We start from the raw sequence: 14,566 nt of genomic DNA on the forward strand, positions 1-14,566 counted from the left end.
TAGGTCCATGGGAAGGTTCTGTGCTGTCACGCTCTGAAGATCACACTTTAATCTGGGAAACCTTTTATCTGGTATAACTTGTTCTGCATCTGTATCCAAAGGCATTCAGAAGCATGAGCTCTCCTCATTAAATTTGTACTCTGGGAGGCATCTCAACAACAGATAGCAGTGGTTATACCCACAGCACGGAATAGGATTTAGCAGCATTTTTCCTAGACTGGCACAGTCACTTAATAGATGTCATTTTTGCACAGGCACATACCAGCAGTCTTGTCACTTCTGTTTGCGACTGCCACTGTTTATGCTCTGCAGCTTGGAGTTTCCTGGTAATATAGCTAGGCAAAGGAAGCCTGCAGAAGTAATGCAGCAGTGCCTATTTCCTTCCCACTTTCCACTGGGCACATGTCCTATTGTCTGAAGTGCTCGCCTGCTGTGAAACAAACCTGAGGGCTTGTCTTGCTACCCCTTTCCTGAGAAGGTTGTTCTCCAGCCCCTGGGATCTCACCTGTGGGAACATTTTCCCAATTTTCAAACTATACTCTTCACTATTGCTCATTTCCTTAGAAAGCATGAGTCCAGCTCCTCTCTTTCTTGGCTGAAAACTCAGATCTTTACCCATTGCACCACTGTCTCCTCCCATGAATCTCCACTTCTGCCCCACAGCAAATATTGTAATGAAAAATCTTGATTAGTAGGGTTCAGGAAACCACAGCAGGATATCACAGATTTCTAAATACTGCTAAGAGGTAGTGATTCAGACAGTGATTTGAAAGAGGCTTCTTCTCCACCTTGCTAGTAGCTCTCATTCCTTATCAGTCTAGAAGATCAAACTTGCTCTCTACCTAGTAGGACGTGAATGCTGGTTAGATATAAGCAAGTGCTTATGAAAGCAGTATGGTTCCTGAGTTGCCATAGGAAAGCACAAGAACAATATTAAATAGCTGCATATTCTGTGAAGAAGCTGAATTAGATGTTCCTGCTTATCTTTTTTCCAAGCTTCATGTTCCTGCTCTTTAAACTAAAAAGCAACAGAAAGACAGATCCCAGGTCCAGGACTCATTTAGAGCAGCTTAGATTTGGTGCATTCAGAAACCTATCTGACTTTGATACTTTGCAGAGAAATCCCCTTGAAAATGGATTTTTCCCTCCAGAAAGTTGGAGAAAATGCTCATATTTAGTGTTGGGGTAAAGTGAACAACAAAACGTAAATGTTCTAAGACATTGTCTAAAGATTGTGTATTGCTGTAGAGGTGGAAGAGTGCTATGCAGCATTGCTAGACACCAGTCTGCCCATTGACTTGCTGTAGGATATGGGGCAAAGTGTGTCTCAGTGCCCCATCCATGAAATGCCCATGACAAGTCACAGGAAGCCTGGAAGATACCATTCATATTTTTAAAATCCATTGAGATTTTCTGCAGAAATTGTTAAAAATGGACAAAATATTTTTTTATTTGGTCTTACTGTTTCGGGGGAGTGGAAATACTGAGAGGATAAAGAGAACAGATCTATTGAGACGTCCACATTTCATTCTGATCTTGAACTTCTTACATACATCTTTGATTTTTAAAGTCAATGACTTGTGAATTTGAAAACTGTTTTGGGAACCTGTGCTGCCTTATGCATTCAAGGAGAGCAAGATTTTGGACTACAACACATACAAGCAAGCGCAGATGCCCCTTTCAGTCAGTCACCTCAATTATGACAGGGAATTTCATGTATTCTTCTCAAAAAAAAAAAAAAGTCCTAAAGGTAGCTGGTGCCACACCACAAACAAGGTATTTGGTAATCAGATGTCCTCGGCTATATCGTGACCTTGGTCAGCACAGAAAATCATTCTGGAAACCCTCATCACCCTGAGAGATCCTTGATCTTTCAGCACAATATGCAGGTTATTACAGCTCTCCAGTGTTCCTGCAGAACGGCAAACAATCAGATCAGCCAAGAAGCATGCACATGCTCCTTCAGTTCCCAGAAGTGCTGTGTGCAAGACCAACAGCAAAATGGTTTTGTCTACAGGAGCGTGCCTTAGGATCACACTTCATAAATCTGTGCCCTAACCTAACTTTGACTATGTGCGTTTATAAAGTATAGGGGATCAAATACAAAGGAAAAGGAAAATAATAGCAAATAGAAATGAAAAAAAAATGATAAAAATTTTAAGCAGTAGAGAAAGAAAAGCCTCAATCAGTCTGCAGCATTATTGCACAGCATGGACCCTACTGATGCAAAACTGCTATATGGGAGCAGCCTAACTCACGTCCTTTGTCACCCTACCCTTGACTTGTAGGGGAATAGCTGAGGAGATCACAAAGGGGACATATAGATTCTCCGCTTGTCACAAACAGCATGGCACTAGCTATTTACTTGAGATTAAAAACTGTGTATAAAAACACCCTTTCCAGAGAGGCAAATCCCAATCTGCAGACATTCCTCCTATGAAGACAAGTCATACCTGCTTTCTACAGCTCACAGCTTCATATGGAGGATCAGGATTTACAGAGCATTTCCTTTATATGCTATCAAAGTCAGTTTTCAGGTGTCAGGTTCAAATTTTAAGAGACCTAGAGATTTTTGCATAGTGCTTTAAGGCACTCTGTAGAGTTCAAAAGCAGACTAAACTGCCCTATAGATATGAAAAAGGATGTATTTTGGCTGCATTTTGTCTCATCACACTTCAGAAGAGGGTCAGGAACAGCCCAAGTCCTCTGTCAATTCTGTTCACACCTGACTGTCACTAGCAAGTGCAAAGGTCTTTAACAACACCATCAGTCAAGGGAGGAAACAATGCAGAGTGCAAAATGGCTCACAGTGAGTCACTTGCAGCTACATGTAAAACTGGCAGCCTCAAGAAGGAAGCATGTGCTTGTTGTGTGATCCTGAATTTACTACTATGGATTAACATATTTTTCCCCTACCCTTTCAATAGTTCACTGTGGGATTTACAATGTCATGTGAAGGCCCCTTTTATAAACTGCTGTCTGTAATAGCTGAAACAATGAAAATCACCAAAGACAAGCTGAGTTCTGGCTCAGAATTTTAATACATTTTACAGGTGGGATTTTATATTTGGAGCAGATTTGCAGCAGTCCCTGTTTAGCAATCACAGTTGAAGCTTTCACCCAGATAAACAAAACAGTGTCAACTTTTACACTAATCATCAGTTCATGCCAGAATTTCTGATGTAACAATTACAGATCAAGCTGACATAAGAACTTATGGTCAGCTATCCTTGGTTACATCAGAGGTCCATCTAGCCAGGACCCTTTAGTCCATCAGTGACGGGAAGAAACTAGAGGATGCTTGTTCTTCAGAGACCAAATATCAAATATATATCTGGAATATCCAGAAAACCCCAAAATTCCCTCTAGCACACTGCAACCGGGGTTTCAGGAGCCATTGTTCATGTCTTTATAACCCTCAGTAGGTTTCCCTGCCCTAAACTAGTCCAGACTCCTCTGAAGCCCATGAAAGCAAACATATAGCACCTACAGTGTCTGCAGCAAAGATCTTCACATGTGAACCACATATTCAAAGAACCACACCCTTTTAATGGCTCTGTTTCAGCCTTAAGTTTAATTCACTGCCCCTGCTTCTCTCACCAGCAAGTAACAATTCTCCATGTCATTAGTGAGAGAACAGAAAGGGTCCTGGTTCACTGCTGGGCACAGCTCTCCCAGCAGGTGCAGAAAGACCCTAAACCACTCACATTCATCCCAAAAACAGGACCTCATCTGAGTTTTGAATCAAATCCAAGCCCAAGAGGTGTGGACATTACGAAAGAGTAGGGTCAAGATATTTGGGTTCTCACTGCTGCAATTCTTGACCATCCTTGTGGATTGATGCCTGCTTCTTTAACCCCCTTTGACACCCTACCCAAAATCCCTGGAGGGACCCAGGGTCCCAGGGCTCAAGCTCATTGCCATGAGGGATCCTGATGCCAGCCCCTCTCTGTGAAATACTTTGAGGTTACAAATGAAAAGCACATTAAACTCCATCGTATACTTCCAAGTTAAAGGCCCAAAAGATATCTGCCTTGTCCTGTGATATCTGCCTTGTCCTGCGTCTTCTTTCAGCTCCAACATGCTCTTCATTTGTGCAAAAGGATGTTCACTCAGACCCTGGGGGGAGATGTACCAGGAAAGCATATTACCAGAAAAGAACTAGTAAATAACAAGAAGTGTGGCACAAATGCTTTAGCTGGCTCCAAGGTTGAGTAGGCTGAGCTGAGGGCTGAGCAGTGAACATATCTCTCCATCTCTATTCACATATCAGCCCAACAGGATCCAGCACTTACTGTTCTGGAATAATTCTAAGCCTAATTTCAGGTGTGGTGTGGGAAGGAGCTAGTGATCAGATGTGCTGAAGAAGCGATACAAACCTTAGCCTGTGGAGCTCAGTTAGTTCTCCCTGATATCACTTCTGTACCGTTAACCTAAGGTTAAATAAAAGTCAGGATAAGGCAATTGTTGGTTGCAAAAGGGGAAAAGGCAACATTCAGTGGGTGTTATCTGTTAGCTTCTCTCACACAAACGTCAGCAGCATCCACACATACTCACATACACACACAGAGCACCTACTTAAAAGGAGGGAGTACTGCAAAAAGGTCAGCAGCTTGTACTCACTTTTGGCTCTCAAGACCACAGAAGAAAACCAGCTCATCAAGTCCACCCCCTGCCCCAGAGCAGGGGCAGTATTTGTACAGACTTGCCCTAATGATTGTCCTACTGTTCTGAAAAAAACCTCTGGTGCTGACAATTCCTGCAGTATTCCTAGACTATCTATTCCTGACCTCATATATATTTTCCTTAGCTTAAAAACAGGTCCTAGTGATTAGCTTAAGCCTCCTTTACTGCAATTTAAGCTCAATACTCCTTTTTATACCCTCAGTAGAAAAGAAGACTGTTTAATTTCCTTTCTCTGGAAAGCAATTTCCTATATATTAAAAGACTTTTTTTCCTACTGCTTCCCTCTAGACCCTGCCTTCTTTAGCCCTAACAACAATAAATCCTTCTGTCTTCCCTCACGAGTTGTCTTTTCTAGACCTCAGGTCCTTTTCATTCCTTTTCTCTGCTTTCCCACCAAATAGGCTGTCTTTATTCACATGCAGCAAACAACATCGGCTGCAGTGTTTCAGCGAGGCTGTTCCACCACAGAGCAGACCATGGCCTCCGATGTTACACACCTCTTTTTTACAGCCTGATATGACATTTGATGTCTGCTCTTTTTTTTTTTTTTTTTTGTGACAGTATGGCATTGACAGAATATGCATAAGGATCTTCAAATATTACTGGATGGAACAAATAGTTCATACGTTAAGAGGAAGAGGTGACAAAGTACAGAGACCAAGTAGAAAAAAAGGCAGAGCTTGTGGACTTTTTTCTTAATCTGGGGGAATTATTATTTCCTTGTACATTTTTCAGGAACAAATGGAAAACATTGTGTTGTATTTTGAACATTGCATTATATTTTGGATGTTGAAAGCCAGAGAGAGATTGACAACATTAAAGAGAAACTCATTGAAGAACAACAAAAACTGTTAAGAAGTAAGAGAGAAAAAAATTGAAAAGAAAGTAATTCTCTATAATTTAATCAAGTGATAATTTCAGGAGAGGATTAAAGGCTTAAACAAGCCTTGAAGATGGAAACACAAGCAATGCAATGGTTTAGAGTATTAAAGGACAGCAAGCAGATGGTCATAGGAGAATGCACTGACATGAAATTAATGAAAATACCACTTCAGAGTAACCTGGGAGAGTGGGATTTTCTAGGCAGTGAAATAACGTCCAGAAAAAGCGACAGAAACCCCACTGCTTGCAGAGTTTGAAGCCAGACTGGACACAAGAAATAATCAGTGGACAACAAAGGAAAGGTCACTGGAGCAATTAGAGCTGAATCATTTTCTCTAGTGTCTACCATTCCTGTTTTCAAGGAAAAAAATATACTGATTATGTGTATTCCAACAGAAAGACCTCCCTATTTTGTTTTCCACTGATAGGAAGTTCATGTAAGAGATTTTGGGGGTGTCTTGATAAGCAAGAAACTAATCTGTAGCCCTAGAGCAAGAATCCCTCTTCTGACTTTGGTGGAATTAGGGAAAATCCAACGAAAATTACCTCATGAGGCAGAAAACCTCCTAAGGCAGATGGCAGCTTTTGTGTTATGTCTAATCTTGTCACAGACAAGAAGAATTTGCTACTGATACATCAGCAGCTGAGTAGAGAAAATGTGACAGCAAGGAAGCAGGTGAATTTTATTCTCTGTTTTTGCTGAATCATTTATTTTCTGGGATGCTAAAATTATCAGCACATTCAAACTGAATTTGCTAAATAATTTCATGTGAGATGAGACTAAGGGGAAAGAGGCCATATCAGTAGGGAGACGAGTGGTACGCTTTCAGTTCTTATTTCTAAGTTCATTTCCTAAATGGGACAGAAGGAAAGCTGGGATACACTTAAGTGCTACAGCAGGAGCAGCCAGCCACCCTCCTTCCCCAACAGCATCCTCTTGGCCCAGACATAGTATCAGCCTCCAGTAGAGACAGAGTTTGAACCCACATTGTTTTCAGTCCCAAAGAGAAGGACTTAGTCACCATACTGAGGTACTCTGAACTAGGCTACTGCCGGTCTTTCTGGCTGAGTTTGTCCCACTTTGCACTGACATGCAGAGGAGGAGAAAAATATACATTTTTGTCACTTGGCCCTCTGGTGACAAAGTTCTCAGCAGCAATGGGAACATTAAGTATTCTTGCTTTCCCACAGCTGGCTCTTGTGCTTGCACCATCACATTGTGAACCAGGGCAGGGAAATAGTACCTTGGCCTAAAAATGAACTGCCAAAAGAGAAGCTGTGCTTTTAAAGCCCCATAGATTTTTCAATGTCCTTCAAAATCCAGCTGCCCAAAGACCTCTGCCATCACAATCAGGAACAGGGGCAAAAAGATTGCAGAAGATAGATATAAGACTCTACCAAAGATATGGGGAAAGAGGTATTGCTCTCTCACCACTCAGGAAAAGATGTTCAACCACAGGAATGATGAGGGAAAGTTATAGGGACCCAGAAAATGTGATGACAGAAAAGTGTATGATCCAGCAGGCAGGTATGAAAAGAGAAGGTCTTGTCCTCTCACACCAACAGCCCTGATGGTGCGGGCTGGTGGAAAAGGGTGATGGATTTCACAGGCAATTAGGGATTACACATTTATATTACTCTTTCAGCTGAGCAAATGGTCTAGCTTTCTTCCAGCTTCTACCAGTCTTCTACCAAAATTCAGTGTGACCTCTGCCGGTCAAGTAAAATGCTTTTTTGGTAAAAGTGATGAGGAAAATGAGTATTTCCTGAGGAAAACCCCAGTCCATTACTTTGTGTTATGTTTATATATATGCAGGCTCACATGCCTACTCCTCATCTCCTGACCTGCAGTTAAGACTGAATTACAAGTCACAGGGTGGCAGCCCTTCAGGGACAGGCCAAGCCAATGCTGTATTACACCAGAGCACAGAGCACCCTGAGCCTGACCTGTCAAGTGTTATCACACTCATCTTCCCGGAGAAAGGCAAGGCTTCATAACTCACATCAGGTGGCTGCTCTCAGGTCCTGTGTGTCTATGCCCTGAGCAAATGAGCTGGTTTAGTTTTTGTCACAGGTGTTTTATTTTTTTGGCAAGAACTGCTGGAGTAGAATGCTATTAGTGCATCAGCAGGCTTGTCACTCCCTCCCTGTCACATCAATCAGAGAGTCTCCATGGACTCAGGCTGCCTTGGCATGCATCTCAGCACATGAACAGTGGGTTCTTTCCCTTTGCATTCCTCATCCCCGTTGCGAATGAGCAGCCAGGTTGTTCTCCTATGCACTGCAGGAAGGCAGGGGACAGGAGCCACTGAGCCCCACCGTGAGGAGGACAAGCTCGAGGTGTTGCAGAACAAGGGGGTCAGTGGAGCCACATCCTTCATTATGCCTGGATTTATAATCAAGGATGATTCCAGACAGTAGAGTTAATCCATGCTCCCCGAATCTCAGCTGGAAGAAAATGGATTAGCTTTACTGACTCCACTGAAGCCATGGCAATTTACCCTGGCTGAGCCTCTGATTCTTATCCTGGCCATCAGTTACTGTGTGTGTTTCAGCATACAGCACAAAAGCACCATTTTTCAAGCTGACCAGGCATCTACCATGGCTCTTTGCCTGGAGGGAAGCAGCAGAGATGAACCCAGGCAGTACCACTTCAATGTCCTGTAAGAAACAGGGGGAAAAGAAAACCCCATGTAACCTCATGCGTAAAACATCCCCCATCTCCCACCCCAGCATCAGCAGCTGAGGCACCTTTCCTACCAGCACGGAAGACAGCTCCCTTGGTGAGGGCAAGCCAGCATAGATCCTGGCAGACAAATGATAAACAGTATTGCAGGGCACACTGCAGGGAACATGGGAGGTTGTAAATTAAGGTCTTCCTAATTAGAAAGCAGTCAGAAGCACACAGGCACACACAGATTCCTGGTTTGGGGTAAGCTGCTCTTTACAGGTTACAGTAACATTAAAAGGCAAACCACCACACAGGATACAGGGGCAATTCTGAACTGTGACCAAAGATTAATAGGAAATGAGAGAAGATGTCAGGATATGTGTAAAGTGTTAGCACTTTAGAAGGTCCATGTGGTTGGGATGCTGTGAAATAGAAATGTGCAATCATCAGGTCAGAAAATTTACAGTCTGAAAGATCTCAGTGGAGTAAATCCCTGTAGAAATGACAAAGGAGTGGAATTATGAAGATCCTACAGTTCCTAGCTGGTAGGTCAGTGCTAAACCAAACTCAACACCTCAGGGGGGAACAGAGGCACACACCTCTGTGAGATTTAAAAAAATAAAAAAAATGGCAATTTTGGCTGCAAGGGCAAAGATGTTTTCTGGGATATGCAGACACTAGATGTTCTGGTGCAGAAAGAAGAGTGTCCTCCCCAGACAGTCCTTCTTGGGCATGCTGTGGCAAGGGAATTATTCTGATGCTGCACCCTTTCCACGTCACACCTCACATTCAGCCCTTCTGGGGACACAGATGCAAAGAGAAGAGAGTAAAGAAAAATTTCTCAGGGGAAATGGCAGGGATCCTGTGACATAAAACTGGCTTGGATAAAGTATTCAAAAGTGTTTGATAGGAAAAGACCACATAGGACCTAATAATATTCTCTTAATGAGGCAATTTAACTGCCTGTAATTCTGTGTCCTGTGCATTGTGTTCTCCCAGCATAGAAGTTCAAAGGGTTGTCACAACAGGCCCTCAAAGGAGGGTTTTTTTAATGAGTGGGATTTCTTAGACACTCAGTATGGGGCAGATATGCTGAAGAGAAGAGGGGAAAGGAAAATGTAGGATACACTGAAAAATTGGTCATCAAGTTGGATAAGTCACCGAGCCATATTGCTGCTTACTGCAGCACTAAAATCAGTGACGTTCTCCCATAGACCGTGGTCAGTTCTGGTTTAAGAGCAGATGAGATCCAAATTTAGTTTGACATCTTTAGCAAAGGGACTTTGGAGGGTTTCATCTGTTCAGCTCCTTCATGAGCAAATGTTTCCTCACTGTGAAAAGACAATAAGGCTTTTCCAGTGTTACTTGAAGGGAAGACCTGGATTCAATTAACTGGCAGAGAAAATGCTCTCTCTCTCTCTCGCTCACTCTCTCTCTCTCTCCCTTTCTCTCCTATTTCCTTAAGACAGTGTCTGTCCTTACACATGAAGGTCGTCCATAGAATGAGTCATGGGAAAGGTACAGAGCAAGGGAGGCTCATGCTGTGGTGGCTGCCACCCCAGTAACCTCTACAAACACAAACATCAATTGTGCAGAGAACAGTAACTGCACTAAATAGGTTAAAAAATAAAGCCTGGTTATTTAATTTAATGTACATGCTAGGTGGGTCAATATCTATCACTCTATCCCCATCCCTCTTTCCCACCCCTCAGGTCTCTAAGGATAGAGTTTTAAGTCCCATCTGAGAAAACAGGGCATGCTTCATTTAGTAGCACTGCAGCAGGGCTGCCGGGGAAGTCATGCTTCTGATGAGACATTAAATCAAGGTAAACACTAATCTCATGGACATCACTGCTTAAGAAGCACAGGAAGAAAAAAATAACAACATTTTCATGGCTCTTGTGCTTTGACGCCTCACTACAGTATGATTCCAAATGTATGTGGAACAGTAGGCATCAAGTTTTCTGCCTTCTTCTTGTTCTTTTTTTTTTAACATTTGCTCTAAGGGACGTTTATTGTGAAGAAAGGGGTTCTGTTAAACAAAATCTTCTTCAACAAGAGCAAGTAGATATCGTCCCAAGACCCTGTTTAGCATCCAAGCCATGACACCATCCTCTCTTCTTTGCACCCCTTTCTCCATTCCTACTTGCCCTACAACCTCCTCTTGCCTCCCAAAACCCATGCCTCAACTAGCATCAGCCATTTTTCCTAGCTGGTGATTTCAAATCCCACTAGAAGGTCTGCAGCTCAGGTCTGGCTGAACCCACACAACTGCACAACAACTTATTTCTTTCAGGGTCAAGAAACAGAAGACAGCTGCAGTACTTTGGCCTATTCTTCCTTCTTTCCCAGCCAGCCCCCAAACCCTATCCATGCAGAGGCATGATTTTCTGTTTGAAATAATCATGATGTACCTGGTAATTGCTGGAATTCCTGAGAGTAATGGCTTAACAATAATTCTCTCTTTTTTCCGTGCTTTACACTAATTCTTGTTTAATAAAATTGCTGCTCTGTGAGAGAGACTGAGCTGTCCCAAAGACCAACAAGGAAGGAAAATATTTACTGCCTTATAGAGGTTTCATCACTTTCTTTAGGTGTGAGCAAAGAAAGCAGAGACTAGCAGGTTAGATACTGTCTGGGTAAATAAATAACAAATTACTTGGGTTGTCCTCTCCAGTTTCCCTCGTTTTGTGTAAAAAAAAACCAACACACACACACACACAAAAACCCACCCAAAACCAAAACAAAACAAAAAAAAAAAGAAGAAAAAAAAAGCCCAACAAAAGACCAAAACAAACAATACCCCAAACCAAACAGTAATTCAGTCCAATTTTTGTGTTTTATTACAGTCCTCAGGCAAGAAATCATATTCAGCAAATTCTGTAACTTATCGTGCCAAAAGTAGAGATAAAAACATTGCAATATTTAGTCCTATGCTTCATTTAGTCTTAGATCCAATAGGTTTTGCTGTCCCTGGTGTGGTTCTCCTCTCACTTTGATGCCAACAGGTGTCATGGTCAAAATATGCTACACAGACCATGATTACTAGAACCAGCACCATTGCACTGGGAAGGAGGGATTTGTGAGTTCACAATGGGGTGAAGAAATCAAATCCAGACCCAGTTTGTTCCTTGGGGATGGCTGCAAGACGAAGGCAGGCTACCACACAGGGTCCCACCTCTGAACAGGTACACGTGCAGTGACAGGGCACAAGCCCTGCTCTGGCACCATATGGGACAAAGGCTCACGTGAGACTGCACAGGCCCAGTGCAGGCACAGCTGCAGCCTCTCACAAGCACCTTCCCAATGATGGGCACTTTCTTCTAAGGAGGTGGGAAGAAGGGCCACTTCCCCTCATTCTGCCTTCGCCATGTGGAATTAACAGACTAAGCTAAAGCCAAAGCTACTGATTTCATTAGATTTGCACTAGGGATGAGTTTCTCTCTGCATACCAAGCAAGTCATTGTACATATTTAAAAGTTACTTTTGAGTAAGTCTCTTCAATTACCTTCACAACTCTCCATATCCCTAAACTCCTTGGATAAGCCGTATTAACCTCTCAAGAGCCTTAGACTTGCTCTTGGAGCATCTCTATCTGGCTTTCACTCTCCACTGGCTGTTTCCCAAGTCCCAAGATTCCTCTCCTTGAAACCTTGCAGATACCACAGGTTCATTCATTTCCTGAGAGCCTCTCTCTTCTGGAGCCCTTATAGCTCAGACCTTAATTCAGCCCTATTTTTCCCTTTTAACTTATCCTGCAGGGGACCTTCATCTGTACACTGCAGGAACTCTGAGATATCTTTCCCCATCCTGGACCTCTCCAGAATCTTCATTCTTGTGTCTTTGTCCCCCAACACCTCTTTAAGGTTGGTTTACATTCATCAGGTTGCATGCCAAAATCTTCCCAATTACTTGTGTTACTAACTTACCCTTGCTATAAGGCTTCTGTCCTTCTGTCACCTAAGCCAGACACACAAGAGTCATCCTGGACACTTCAAGTGTAGAATGTGACTGATTTCTTTAGCAATATCCTTTATCCTTTGCATCTACCACTTTTAAATCCTTCTCAGACCCTTCTCAGACTGTTATTTGTAGTAATCTCCCACCTTCATGATGAATTTGTAATTTTTTCCATCCTTCAGTCATCCCAGTTTCTTTGAAGGCCTGCTCCATGACATCCAGCCATGTCCTACCAGTGCAAGATGGTATCTAGAAAAACCAGGATGTCACGTAGGAGAGAGCCTGGTGTGATTCTCTGACAAGCTGGAAAAACCACAGAGAAAGTTTATTAAACCCCTGAGAAGTCCGGGGAGCTTTAAACATCTCTCTGGTGACTCCTCTGGCCTGACTGAACAGTCAGACATTTGACTCAGGAAAAGCACTTGAGATCCATGCCCAGGTCCCTCAGGACAGGGGTTGACTGAGATGTAGGTCCAGGGATACCGACATGTAGAACTCACATGCCTCCTCATTCTTACCTGCCTCTGTCTGAGAAGGATACTATGAAATGATTTTTACTGGATTATTTAGTGCTGAAGAAATCTTTTCTGACAGGTTTGCAAGAGCAAACTGAACATACACACCCCAACCCTACAGTTATCCATCCCTTAGAGACTCAGGTGCCTTTCAAACATTATGTGTATCGGTGCCTGACTTTGTACAGATAACAGGAGAGCGGACTGAATGTGAGCAAGAGCGTTTTCACACAGATCTGCATGACTTGAACCTGTTCCCCACCATGCCTGTGCAGGCATGCTCTCGAAAACAAAAGCACGGGCCTATAAGTGTCCCCTCTCTCATCTCAGAGCAGGCACACCCACGCTCTGCTTGGCATCTCCCCTCCTAGCAGTTCCTTTCCCATTCACATTCGTAGCCATGCCCAGGGACACACTCTCTGCACACAGATCCGCTCCTTTTCTCACAGGCACACCCACTCCATCACACACGCTCTGCCTTTGTCTTGCCTTTCACAGCCACTGCCGCTCTTCATCTCAAAACTACCACACCCCACCCCACCCCCCCTCCCAGACAGATCTTCAGCTCCCAAGATGAAAGGAGCTTTTCATACCTAGGAAGAAAGGTTACTATTTTTTTTTTCTGATGAGCCACGGGAAGGGAGAGACTGGGGTCGCCTTACGGTGCAGACACTGTGCCCATGGTGAAGCGGTCCGGAGCACTTTTAGCCTGCAGAATAGCAGCAGATCCTCTGGTGAAGGATCAGGATTGCCGTTCATTAGGAGAATAACAAAACAGCCTAAAAGCTTCATGACTGCACTGCAGCAAGGAGTGAGCAAAATGGGGCTTCGGAGCCCTTTTCCACTACGAGAGAAAAATCGTGCCGGCATTGCCTCCCAAGGGCTGCGGATGCGGTTGCCGTAGCAACGCTACATCTGAGTCAGAACTATTAAGGATCACCATGGCAACAAGTGTCTCACTTGCCATTTCCAGAGAGCTGACTGGGTTTGGACTGGAACCATCACACCACAAGAAAGGGGCAGGGTGGGAACGATCGCCCTGCGGGTCCCGGGCGGGGGTAACTGCTCTGAGCCCCCCGGGCCACACTCGCTTCGGGGTACACCCCTCCTACAGCCCGAGCTCCCCGTCCCGCCATCACCAGGTTCCATGGAGCCACAGCGTTGGTGCAACGGCCTCTGCACTCGAATTCGAACGTGTTGGTGTCGTGCCCCACGCCAGACCCCCAGATGAGGCAGAGGCAGGGGTCAGGGTGTTGAGCTGACCCTCCCTGCAAAGCCTCGCAGATAAGCAGATTTTTTAACCCGTAAACTCCAGACAAAGGAGGAGACAAAGCTCCCTGTTGTCTGCCGGCTCTCACCCTCCCCTCCGCGCGGGAGCCTTCATGCTCCTGTGAATATTGAGCGGAGACAGAAGCCCCGAGGGATTTGCATTTCACGCTTGCCAGCAAATGAGCAACAGGAAGATCACACCGAGACCCCGGCATGGTGCTATTACCAATATGTGCGCTAGTCATACACTCACTGCAGAGCCTGGAATTGCTCCTTTCTCTCTCTCCTCCTCCGTGGAGAGGGAGCAGGCACTGTCTTTGTGGTCACAGTGTCAGTGCTGTTTAAAGGCAGGTGCCCTGGGTCCTGCATTCAGAAGGGCTGCCGAGGCCAGGGCGTAGCAGATTGATGGTGTGGCAGAGCAGACCTCCTCCGTGCGTGCCGTGCCGTGCAGTCAGACACACACGTATGTGCAGAGAATGGCTCTGCATCTTGCACAGCAAGGTGGGTGTCACTGCTGCGCAGACTGGCGGTTCAGGCTCATACAGGCAGCATGTAGAGGTACTCTGGAAATGCATGCAGAGCT

This window comes from Manacus candei, unplaced genomic scaffold, assembly GCF_025592945.1.
Source record: "Manacus candei isolate 608988 ecotype Guabito, Panama unplaced genomic scaffold, ASM2559294v1 h1tg000014l, whole genome shotgun sequence".
In the NCBI taxonomy this organism is placed as follows: Eukaryota; Metazoa; Chordata; class Aves; order Passeriformes; family Pipridae; genus Manacus; species Manacus candei.